Here is a 13,632-nt window from a genome sequence, read left to right as displayed (position 1 = left end):
CTAAAGGTCTTCGCCCCCCCTCCCTCCCCAAAGTGGTCATTATTAACCAACAAGTAGTCACTTTTTACCCTGTCGTACAACAGAATCGCTTATTTTCTTATACTGATTTCTATTTGTTATGATTTATCGTTTCTTTTCTCAAATTTTTCACATTATTTGCACATGTGACATTAAATTATTATAATATCTATATTTTCCCTCTGATGCGCTCATTTTCAATGAAAAAAATTTCTCCATATTAAATTTTGGGTAAATTGATAAACACTACCAACTTTGGTCATCTTTTTCATAATCAATACCAACATAATCAATAATTAGAAATCAGTACCAAAATATTAACTTTTTTCTACGATAGGTAACAAGTCGTCTTCTTACTCTAATTTTTTTCCTACTTTAAGGTTGTTTTCTTCTAAAAGAGGGATTTTGGAAGTGGGTGAGTGGAGATTTGTACTTGAATGATGTCTTTTTGGACTTTTTCAAGTAGGTTGAGATTAGATGATCAGGCGACTTAGTACCTATCGTAGAAAAAACTTACTACTACGGTATTGATTACTAATTATTGATTATCTTTGGTCCTTATATTGGTCCTGTTTATCAATTAACCCTTGAATTTTTTATATTGATAATTTTTCCAATATGTTTTTTTCTTAATTGACTTGTGGGAGATCATTTTTTTTACTTTTATTTCTTAGCGCACTTATTTTATTTAATCAATTTTGTAATTTAATTGTCGTTTTTTTCCAGTCCTAAAAAAACTATCCCAAACTTTTATCTCACCAAGTTAAATTTTATATCAAATTCAAATTTTTCTATAAATATCTTACAACATAAATATCTTACATATAAAGTTGTAAATCAAATTTTAAATGAAACAATTTGACAATATGTTAATTTTAGATTTATCAAAGATAGATGATAAATAACTTATTTATTTAATTTTATATGTTATATCTTTAAATGTGATACGAGCATTTAAGATTGTTATTCAAGATTATAATGTTTTAATTAAAAAATTAAAAAGAATTCACGACTTTAATAAACATAATTATATATTAAAACAAATTTCTTAAATTACCATCATTTTGAAAAACCTGCAAAACGTAATTGTGATTTGTAAAAAAATCAAAAAATGTAGACGATAAACTTTTCTTTGCTTGCATATAAGTTTATAAAATTTTAAAATTTCTTATTAAAGTAAATAAAATAATAAAAAAATATTAATTAAATTAATCAAAGTGTTTACAAAATTTTACATTTAAATGTATTTTCATATTATTTATATTTGATTAAATTTCATTCAAATTTTGTATTTTTTTTTAACCAAACAATTTTTAGGTTTTCCTTAACATGAAAATATCTTAATTTAAGTCGAACAAGATACTCGCCACAAGTGTTTGTTAGTTCGTGACTAAAATTTTTTTTGCCACGGAATAAATCATGGCTAAATAAAATTTCGCCACGGGTGTGACATAGTTCGTGGCTAAAATGATTATTTGCCATGGTTATAGCCTAATTCGTGGCGCAAGTGACTTTTTGCCAAGGGAAAACTTATCCCGTGGCATAAAAGTTTTTCCAAAATAATGAACAAATTTTTCCCGTGGCTAAGCATAATTTAGCCACGAATTATAAATTCCCGTGGCATAATTCGTGGCGCAAGAGACAATTTGTTGTAGTGTGAGAGAATATGAAAGACTCTCTAAAAGTGCATTAGACTCTTATACACACCACTTATAATCTCCTAACAAAACCGAATGAAGCAATTTTTTCCTCTTTCTTTCTTTTTCTCTTCTCTTTTTTTTTCGGTCCTTCTTTTTTTTTTTTCTTTTCTTTGCTTCATAATTTTCTTCTTTTTTCCGACATAGGAGATCAACACAATTGCTTACAAAATTAAAGCTACTACCCACATGACATAAAAGTCTCAATCCCATCCAAAGTAGCTAAAATAACATGAAACTCAAGCAACTGTGACTGTCCCGAAAAGGTAGGCAAATTCTAGATTGTAGCTATGAAATAGGATATGAAATGGCTACAAGGTTCAAACGAGCTAACAAAACAAGGTAATGTATGGCTTATTTAAATGGTAAGAACCGCCTTTCCTCATGTACTTAATCATATGAACGCGCAAAAAGTTAAGAAATTAGTGTCACACTTATACAGTTTGATACTACATATTCCACAAGGAGACCACACTCTTTAGCCTAAATAACAATGAGACCAGTTTATTAACGTTCCTGGCCTAGGAAGCTCTATAGACCTCAGAAATTGAAGTGTTTACCAACATAATATTGTCAAATTTACTTGGAATAAGGCATATTGTTACGGTCAAGACTTGAGTTATGAGCTTTATTCATCATAAATAACATGTCAAAACAATGTACATGGACAACTTAAGTGGGATTCAAATGCAAAGACAAAGCAAATTATCATCATTACTAAACAATTCACTAGGACTCGATCTAAAATAAAAACATGTTTTTGTATTTTATAAATTTTTTAATTTTTATGGATTTTTTTAACACACAACATAATTAAAACACACAACTGAAATAAATACTCTCCCCCAAACCTAAATGTCACAATGTCCTCATTGTGACGCCTACAACATAGCAATCACACAAAAAATCCAGCAACCTAAAGGACACTACTAACAAAGGGAATAGGGAAAGAAGAAATACAATAAAATAAATACAAGGAAAGATAGTACCAGTTGTGTAGAAAAAGCTCCCCCAAATCAGCTGGAATGTGAGGGATGTAGTGACCAGCTGTCACTACTGCGCATCTCCATCATCATCATCATAGCCACCATGGATGGCCTCATCAAACCCATCAATCTCCTGGAACATTGATGTGAACATTATTTGCGCACATTTAGTCCCCTAATTGAGCCTATTTTTCATACTATTATAACATTCTATGGCCATTTTATCCGTCAAAACCTTCCTATTTGCTTTTCTATCGCATTTCATATGTTTTGTAGAAAAGGAGATAATAAGGCGGAAATTCCCGTCTTTCGTGCATATTTGGAAACTTATTAATGATATTAGATGGACTAGTATGAAGAGGAGGCAAGAATGATGACCAAAGACGTAGGAATAAAGTGTATATAGAAGGATCAAAAGGTTAAAAGTAAGAATGACGAGAGGGAAGGCATTACAAGAAGAAATTGCTCAAAAACCGAACCAAGGGTTGCTCCTTTGGCTCTGAAAATATTCTAGATGGAACGATGTCGAAAAAACAAGTGATCTAGACTTTTGAATCACTCTAATAGGAGTCCGGATGAGAAAATGACGTCCGTTTTACAATCCGAGCTCAAACAAAGAAGCTGTTCGCCAAGACGCCCGTCTTCCCCTCAAGACGCCTGTCTTCCCCAAGACGCCCGTCTTCCCCACAAGACGCCCGTCTTCTGGCTGGGAAAAACAAGAAAATTCACTGGAAGAGAATCCGTCCGTCTTCTCAAAATCCGCCCGTCCCGACCCAAAGACGCCCGGATTTCAGTCCAGCACAATTTCGTCTTCTTCAAGCTTCAAAGAAAGAAGCCCTTCCTTCGAAAAATACCGGCGTCTCCCTGCTCTAAACTAAAAAGTGTAATTACTAGTTTAGCCCTTAGTTAACCCTAATGCATCCACCTAATTTCTACTATAAATACCCCATTTGTAAATAATCAAGGGGGATCCTTTTATCAAGTTTTTAGAGTAGAAAATCCTTCTTTAGATTAGATTAGGAGTAGATTAGAATAGATCACTCCTTAATCTTTTCACAAATCTCACATTAATCTCTCCTTAATTATTGTTCAAGTTTATTATTTCAAGTTCATCACTTTTGGGTAATTGAAGATTATTGGGTTATTATTGGGAGATTGACAACCTTCCATCAATCATCAAATTCTTCTATTATTCTTTGCATTATTGTTTGGATCATCTTAAGTTGGTATAATTCCTTTACTCTTTACTCTTTATTGTTCATTTATTCATTCTATTATCATGTTTATACTTGTTGTGATGATTGACACCATTAATGACATGTTTCCCATGATAATGAGTGAGTAGTTTCTTGGCTAGGATTAGTGGGTAATTAAGGGAAACTAACATGGGATTGATTCATGCTTAATCTAATATGTTTTTATGATTAAATTGCTTGCTTGTTGTGATGTCGACTTTATGCACATGTTATGTTTGATGAAATGCTAAGCCTATGAATCCTTGCATTTTTACCATCTTTTATCTACTCAACTTGACTTGTAAGATATAAACCAACTCGAGTCTTGTTATACCATGCATAGAAGTTGAATAGGAGGAAAGTAAGTCGACTTGTAGGTGTTGTACAATCTAATCGATTCGGCTCCGGGACCCAACCCTTCCTATGAACAGTAAGACATAAACCAACTCGGTTCCTTTACAACATTAATTGCTTGCAACTTTGTAAACATGTTTGTATGATCAACACCATGAATCCCTTATGAACCCATGACATCCTAGTACTTTTAGTCAATTGTTTACATTTCTTAGTTCATTGTTTGCTCTACTTTATTACTTTCATTAGTTTAGAATACAACTACAAACCCCATCAATTGTGACACTAGCATAAATCGAGATAGATAGACTTAGAACCCAAAGCACACCGTCCCATGGATCGACCTCGACTTACCACTAACTAGTTGTTTGTTGAGTATTATAAATGTGTTTTGATTGGGTGTACAACGACACGCCCACGTCAAACATGTCATCTAAATCAGGATCGGGGATACGGCCTCCACGCCGACCACCACGTCGACCACGACTTCTAGTACGACCACCTCTAAAAACAGCTGCTGCAGAAGTAGAAGCTGCAAACTGCCCAAGCAGCCCTCTCTGAGAAAGAGGGACCCCAACATCCTCAGGAAACACACTAGAAGGCTGACTAGGCCAAATAAGAGTATAAAATGGATGACCCAGAGCACCAAACTCCCGACTGAACTGCCCATACCGCGCTGGAGTAACACCATAGAGATGAAAAACCTGACTATCATCTCCAGGACTGATGTAGTAGCTCGGTGCAGTGCCAGTGTACTGCCCTCCCCCTAGAAATAGTAATAGCATCCATCTTCTCCCACAACCGCCTTTGTGTCAAGGCAGTGTTAATCCCCTCGTGTATCCTCACCTCCCTCCCAACAGCTGGATCGAAATGGTAAACATAGTGGGAAGTAGAGGCAACAGAAGAAGCAGAAGGCTGGGGCTAGTAAGAACTAGGTAAGTGGGTAGGAGGTCTATGGCGCGGCCTACGATGCCCTCCAGTGGTGGTGGTGGTGGTGGTGCTGGAAGAAGGGAATGTGACCAAGAGCTGATTACGAATCAAGTAGATATGGGGTGCAGATCTGTCCTGGGACTCATCCTTCTTTAGAGCTGAAATAGCTGGCAATTTAGGGTTAGGCAATAACATGTAAAAGTTACCCCTCACCTTCCAGTAATGGTCAGTACCACCAAGAATATCAATGTAGGAGATACCATAGCGCAGATAGTCGTCATCTACCAAGGGCTCGGAATCCTCCATCGGCTCATAAAAAGCCTCACCCTGAAAATCACACAAACGACGTGCAATCATAGTAATAATAGCCCCACAATCTAAATACGCATACTTCCCAGTCATACGGTCTAAGGCTTGGCAAATAAGGGCCGGTGGACTGAACAGGAAGGTTTCTTCCTTATAGGGGTTTAAGTAGCTAGCTAGAATCAAAACCTCTAAGGACTGAGCCTTACTCCTGTCATGCCTCCCAAATAACAAATAACTCAGGTACCTCAAAAATAGCCTAAGGCAAACATGTTGCACATCAAGAAAGGCCATAGAGCTAACATCTGCATCCGCAAAACCAGTAAACAAAGGAAAGTATCGAACAACAGATAAACCAACAGCATTATACAAATCCCCATCAGAATGCTTATCTAGGCCTAGGTACTCAGAAATTTGATCAAATGTCAAAGAACATTCAACATTTAACAATCGAAATCGAATCAAGTGGTCTTGGGGTAAGTAGAAAAATGAGCTAAGAAACTCAAGGGTCAAAGCACGGTAAGAGAGTTCATGCAAAAGAAATAGACTTTGTAACCCAATTCGATAGAACATATCGTACATGGCCTTCTCTACACCCAAAGTACGCAATATCTTGCGGTCCACACACCTAGTAGGAAGCATAGTTATCGTATTCATCAATGCCACAAACTTGTCCCGTTGCTCACTATCACGAAATTCAACAAAAGAAAATTCGTCAATAGGTAGAAGCTCTTCCTTTTCTTCCTCGGAAGTCTCCACTACCACCGGCAGACGAACGGGAGCGCCCCTCTCCCGTGGCCTCTTGTTACCTTGTCCACTACTCGACATACCTTTAAAAGACCTGTATATAATCACAAACCAATTTAATTACCAAAATAGACCACGTTTTTACGACCACATGAGTCGGAAAATTCGATTTTGAGGTCAAAAATCATATAAACCATGTAAAAGGCAAGGGAATTGCAATTATATAACAAAAAGTGAAAATTCCAAGCAAATAAACACAATTTCTAACCAATTTAATGCAAATAATCAAGCCGGATTTATGAACCCAATTCCCAAATATTCAAAATTAGGCCTTTAATTCATCAATTAGAGGGTTAATAAGTAAGGAAATACCAATTGTATATAAGCAATGGAGGTTGCAAGGCAATAAACACAAGATTTGAGCAACAAAAAGTGAGTTTGGAATTCGAAAGGGGCAAAATTTCGGGACTTGATGAGCATGCAGATTCCTCGATCGAGCCTCCCTGCCCTCGATCGAGGCACCAATTGTCGTCCTCTTTTTTCACAAATACGTTAACTTTCCGTCTTGGAATCCGTCTTAGCTGCAAAGATACTTTAAAATACGTCAAATTCTCTCCCTCACAGCACTCAAAACAATGAAATAACATAATTAAAATACGATTAATGAAATTTAAATTCCTAAATTACAAATTATTGTAACGCGAACTTCGAGCTGCCTCTCGGTAGCGCTGGTTTAAGTGGTCCCGCAGGACCGTATTACCTCATCAGTAAGAGGAATCAATGGTGAAGAGGTCAAAGGCCTCTATCACCCCAACATGGGCACCTTCATAGTAAATTTTCAACCGTTGCCCATTTACTTTAAATGTCTCACCTTTGTTCGCTTGCAGTGTAACTGACCCAAATTTGTTAACCTCAGCAACTGTGAATGGTCCAGACCATGTACTTCTTAGCTTACCCGGGAACAAACACAAATGAGAATTAAATAGCAATACATTTTCACCAACATGGAATTCTCATTGCAAGATATGCTTGCCATGCCACTTCTTTGTTCGTTCCTTGTACATTTGAGCACTATCATAGGCATGCAGTCGAAACTCATCAAGCTCATTCAACTGCATCAATCTTCTCTCACCCGCCAGTGTGGGATCCATATTTAGCTCTTTTATGGCCCACATAGACTTGTACTCAAGCTCCACAGGTAGATGGCAAGATTTTCCATAGACTAATCGGCAAGGTGATGCTCCAATCGGGGTCTTGTATGCAGTACGATAAGCCCATAAAGTATCATCAAGCTTCCGACTCCAATCTTTTCTGTTCTTGCTCACTACCTTCTCCAAGATTTGTTTTAGTTCTCTATTGGAAACCTTCAGTTGTTCACTAGTTTGAGGATGATATGCCAATCCTCTGCGGTGTGTAACGCCATATTTCTTCAACAAGGAGTTGAGATGACGTTCATTGAAATGGTTGCCTCCATCACTAATCCTCTACGGTGTGTGACTTCATTCATCATATCCCTAATTACCATGGCTCCCCTATGTCCTAGCATGAACGGATTAGCTATGCATGATAGATATTGAGGAAATAATATCAAGCACAACAAATAAATTAAACATAGTGATTAATTAGTAAAGAGATAAGAGAAAGAGCAATCAATAGAAATAATGAAAACAAGAATGAAATTGCAATAATAATCAATCAAGTTAGAGATCAGACATACCAATACAAAGAGAGTTCCAAGCAATGGAGAGTTTTTAGGTCTAAAAAGTAAAGTGCTAAGAGAGAGAGAGAGAGAGAGAGAGAGAGAGAGAGAGAGAGAGAGAGAGAGAGAGATGCTGTTGTTCCCTCCTTCTCTTATTTATTCTAAGTTACAAATTAAAATATCTGAAAGATGCTAAAATATTGCATAATAGATTAAACCTCTCGATCGAGTAGAGTAAAACTACTCGATCGAGGATAATAGATGGAAAACATCTCGATCGAGTACAATGAATACTCGATCGAGGAACATAGAAAACACTCCTCTCGATCGAGCACACTAAAGCACTCGATCGATGGTCTTCAACATCAAAGGTACTCGATCGACCGATTTTGACAACCAATCTTGGTCAATCGAGTATGAAAACATTGTATCAGCATAGATCAACTCGAAACATCTTCCGAGACCACTTCACGCATCCTTAGGTGACAATTTCCGGGCTCTGATTCTTCTTTCTCCAAAATGCCATCTAACGGGACAAGTTTAGGCTTGATTATGCTCCTTCCGGCTCATTCCTGCAATTAATACAAGATAGAGCAAAGTAGACTATTCGGGGGCATTTGTAGCTAGTCTCCACATAAATAACACAGAAATGCGTGTAAATAAAGGGTAAAAACCATATATAAAATACACGCATCAAATCTTCCCAAACCAAACCTTTTCTTGTCAAGCAAAGCTATAAATGCAACTAAAGACAACTAGTGCAACGGGACCAATTTACCAGCTACAAATCGTCCACCCAAGCCAATTTAATGCAGCAGAAACAAAGTGGCAAAAGGTCAAGTGTAAACGAGTTAAATCAATGTTTTGAGCTACTGATTCGTCGACTTTGCAAGATTCATATATATCGGACTCTCACGGGTCGCTCATCACACAAATTGAGCACAAGGTGAGTATAATTGTATGAGATAGAAAGAAGTAAAGATGCTCACTTAACTCGACCTATAAGAACATGCATGCAGCTTAACATGAAACCGATTTCTACTGACCGTACATATACATTCCAACCAATCAGGACCAAAACATACGCCGAGACTTGCATATAATATGAGGTGAGGTAATTGGGTAAGAAGGGGAAAAATAAATTTGGAAGTAGAGATAAATCTAAGCTAGTACAATCATAACCAAATAATAAACTCATTCCGCTTCATCAACCAATATTCATAACGTACATTCTTTCCATTGTGGTGAAACATCACCCACATCGTCAAAAGACTCCCCGTGAGAAAGAATGATAAGCATGGGAGTCAAAGCATCAACTTTTCAAATGATTTTTTTTCTTTTTCTTTCTTTTTCTCTTTTCACATTTTATTCAATATTTTGCATTTCACTTTTCTCCTTTTTCATTCATACTACCAACTTCAAATCTTTCAAAGTGAGCCAAATTGACATGGATAACAGCATACCCACAGAGACACACTAAACTAGCTTGACAGGGCAGGCTAAATTTTAGGTGTAGTTAGGTGGTCAGAAGGTAAATTTGGCTAATGTGAATTTTATGGGTAGTAATGAAAGAAGGGTTGTAAGTTACCTCTCCACGTGTGTCACCACCGCAAATCGAATGCAAACAGGTACTGAGAAAAGAGCAGCATGCTTGTGCAAATTAATGTTACATGTCTTATAGAGAGTACTACTCACATCCTAAATGAAACCGGTCATGAATGTCACCGGTTTATCAAACTCTAAATCTTAGAATGTATATGTAGCTTGCCAATATTAGAGTCAAGTCTATTCGTTCAGTTGAGTTTAAACCAAAAACTCGTAGATTATGCAAATGACTATGCCAATAAAAATGTTAAATATGTGCAAGGCAAGGGTAAAGGATTCAAAGTAGCATAAAGTTCCAACGTTCTGACTCAACCTAAATGCAAAAATAAACGTGGAATTTTTGAATATTTTGAGATTTTTTTTTGGTTTTTTTTAATTAAAACAACAGTGCATGCGAAAATAAACGTGCAAACTGAAATGCAATAAAAACAACATGCAGACACAGATATGGATGAATACCCTCCCCAAACCAAACCGTACAATGCCCTCATTGTACCCAAAAATAGGGAAAGGAGACGCAAACTGAAGAGAAAAGAAGAGGGTAGCCGCGGAAAACTTACAAGATATCTCGAATTAACGACCTCCCCAAACCAGCCAGTAGCATGGGAGGTCGTAAACAGCCTCGTAATAACCTCGCAGGACTCGAGGCAAAGCAGCAGTACTCGATCGAGGAATAAGGCATTCGATCGAGTGGATGTTGCGTGAGAAAGCGTTCGATCGAGGAAAAGAGGGTCTCGATCGAAATGTCGGCTTTTAGTTGTACTCGATCGAGGAAAGGAGGCTCTCGATCGAGTAATCTTGGCAGCAAAAATGCTCGATCGAGAACATAAAGTACTCGATTGAGCCATTCACGTGAGGGTCCTGCAAAAACACAATAAACAATCCACAAAACTAATAAAACAAGTTCAAACGTTCAGTCTATTGTTTAGAAAACTAACGACTAAAGCACACAAGATTAACCAAAAGTTTTAACAAAATTACAACAAATTACAAGCCGGGTTGCCTCCCGGATAGCGCAGGTTTAAGAGGTCTCGCACGACCTTTTGACTTCAATTATCTGGCTCATCTGGATTGTCGAAGTAGAAAACTTCGACCTTGCCAACCAATTTATTTTCTCCATAGTAATGCTTCACATATTGGCCATTCACTTTAAATCGTTCGCTCGCGGAATCCTCTAATTCAACGGACCCAAATTTGGTGACAGCAGTTAGTGTATAAGGGCCACTCCACCTGGACTTCAGCTTACCAGGGAACAAGCGTAGTCGGGTATTAAACAGCAACACCTTCTGCCCGACATGGAATTCTTGCGGTATGATTCTTTTGTCGTGCCATCTCTTCGTTTTCTCTTTGTAGATGCGCGAGCTATCATAGGCTTTTAGCCTAAACTTTTCAAGCTCATCTAGCTGCAATAAACGGTTCTGACCACACAACTTAGGATCATAATTTAATTCACGAATAGCCCACCAAGCCTTACACTCTAGTTCAACAGGTAAATGACAGGACTTCCCAGTAACCAACCGATATGGTGATGCACCAATCGGAGTCCGATATGCCCATAATATGTCATCTAATTTAAGACTCCAATCCTTCCGTGATTTAGAAACAACCTTAGCCAAGATCTCTTTTAGTTCCCTATTAGAGACCTCAACCTGCCCACTAGTCTGGGGATGGTACGCCAAACCTCTGCGGTGCTAGACATCGACTTTAGACAGTATAGCTGTGAGTTTCCCTTCTTTAAAATGCATTCCCCCATCACTAATGACGACCCTAGGGACACCAAATCGGGGAAATATAATCTTTTTAAACATTTTAATCACGGTCTTGGCATCACAGTTAGGTGAAACAATAGCCTCCACCCATTTAGACACATAGTCTACATCTACCACTATATACCTGTTACCTTTACTAGATGGCAAGGGTCCTTGGAAATCAATGCCCCAGACATCAAAAACCTCGACCTCTAGAATGCTGTTTTGTGGCATCTCATGTCTCTTAGAGATATTCCCAGAACGCTAGCAAGCATCACAAGCTGAAACAAACACCTTAGCATCTGCAAACAAAGTAGGCCAGAAAAAACCAGATTGGAGTACCTTAGCCACGGTTCGCGACGGACCGTGGTGACTGCCATAAGAGGAAGAATGACAGCCTTCTAGGATTGCTTTGGTCTCCCACTGCAGAATACACCGTCTGTAGAGACCGTCATCACACTCCTTAAATAAATAAGGGTCATCTAAGAAGTATTGCTTTGCATTAAAGAAATCGCTTCCTCAACTGATAAGACAGGTCAGGTGGTAGCTCTCCACTAACAACGTAGTTAGCTAAATCTGCATACCATGGATCATGGTTAGTACTGGTATCAACTACAAATAAAGAATCATCAGTAAAAGAATCATCAATAGGTAAAGGATCCTCTCCCTCCTGCTGCGATAATCGCGACAGATGATCAGCCACTACATTCTCAGCGCCCATCTTATCTTTGATTTGCAGATCAAATTCCTGGAGGAGGAGTATCCACCTTAGCAATCGTGGCTTAGCTTCCTTCTTAGCAAGAAGGTGTCTCAGCGCTGCATGGTCCGTAAAAACAGTAACTTCCGAACCTATCAAATAAGAGCGAAAATTTTCTAGCGCATAAACAACAGCTAATAACTCCTTCTCAGTAGTAGTGTACTTCACTTGAGCCTCATCCAGAGTTCGGCTAGCATAATAAATTGCGCTCAAAGCTTTGTCTTTCCGCTGACCTAACACCACTCCTAGTGCATAATCACTAGCATCACACATAATCTCAAATGGCAACTCCCAGTTAGGAGGCTATATAATCGGTGCTAAAATCAAGGCCTACTTCAACCTGTTGAAGGCAGAAAGACACTCATCAGTAAAAATAAAGGGGGCATCCTTAAGTAACAACTGTGTAAGTGGTTTAGCATTTTTTGAAAAGTCCTTAATGAACCGGCGATAAAAGCCGGCATAACTAAGGAAACTTCTCACTCCTTTAACATTAACAGGAGGAGGTAATTGCTGAATCACTTGCACCTTTGCTTTATCAACCTCCATGCCCCTATCAGAAACTAAGTGCCCTAAGACAACTCCCATGTTGACCATAAAGTGGCACTTCTCCCAGTTAAGCACAAGATTAACCTTAATGCAGCGCTGCAACACTTTATCAAGGTTAGACAGACAGTTATCAAAATCACTCCCATAGACACTGAAATCGTCAATAAAGACCTCCATAATAGACTCTATATACTCAGAAAATATCCCCATCATGCACCTTTGAAAGGTGGCAGGGGCATTACACAAACCAAAAGGCATTCTACGATAAGCAAAAACACCTTGAGGACAGGTAAAAGTAGTTAAGTAGTCTTTTCCTGATCATCTGGATGAATAGGTATCTGAAAGAACCCTGAGTATCCATCTAAATAAGAGAAAAACTTATGAGAGGCTAACCTTTCTATCATCTGATCAATAAAAGGAACGGGGAAGTGATCTTTCTTTCTAGCAGTGTTTAGCTGTCTGTAGTCTATGCACATCCGCCAACCAGTTACGACTCTAGTGGGTATCAATTCATTTTTGTCATTCTTAACCATAGTAGTTCCTCCTTTCTTAGGAACCACCTGAACTGGACTCACCCATTTAGAATGACCGACAGAGTAGATAATACCTGCATCGAGTAGCTTCATTACCTCAGCCATCACAACATCCCGTATCTTCTGATTCAGCATGAGCTGACCCTGTCTGCAAGGTTTGTGATCTTCCTCTAACTCAATCCTGTGCATACAAATTGTTGGAGTAAGTGTCCCCGACAATAATGCGATCACAATTGTCGATCATATTGATCACATATTTAAATCTCATATTAAGAATACGAAAGGGATGATACATTACATATATAGTCAACTGGTCCACACATATCGGTAATGATTGGTGGCTAGAGTTTGACATTATTCTTCGTAGTGCGACGGTGGTGATCAATTGATCCCTTGAGGTCACACCTAAAGGACGATTCCCTTAATTGAAAAAGGTTAATTAATTGTATGTCGTCTGATTAATTAATTCCTTAA

The sequence above is a fragment of the Silene latifolia genome, chromosome X (assembly GCF_048544455.1).
Source record: "Silene latifolia isolate original U9 population chromosome X, ASM4854445v1, whole genome shotgun sequence".
NCBI classification, from domain to species: domain Eukaryota; kingdom Viridiplantae; phylum Streptophyta; class Magnoliopsida; order Caryophyllales; family Caryophyllaceae; genus Silene; species Silene latifolia.
The sequence above is the reverse complement of the archived record's forward strand: the minus strand, read 5'-3'. Positions refer to the sequence as shown.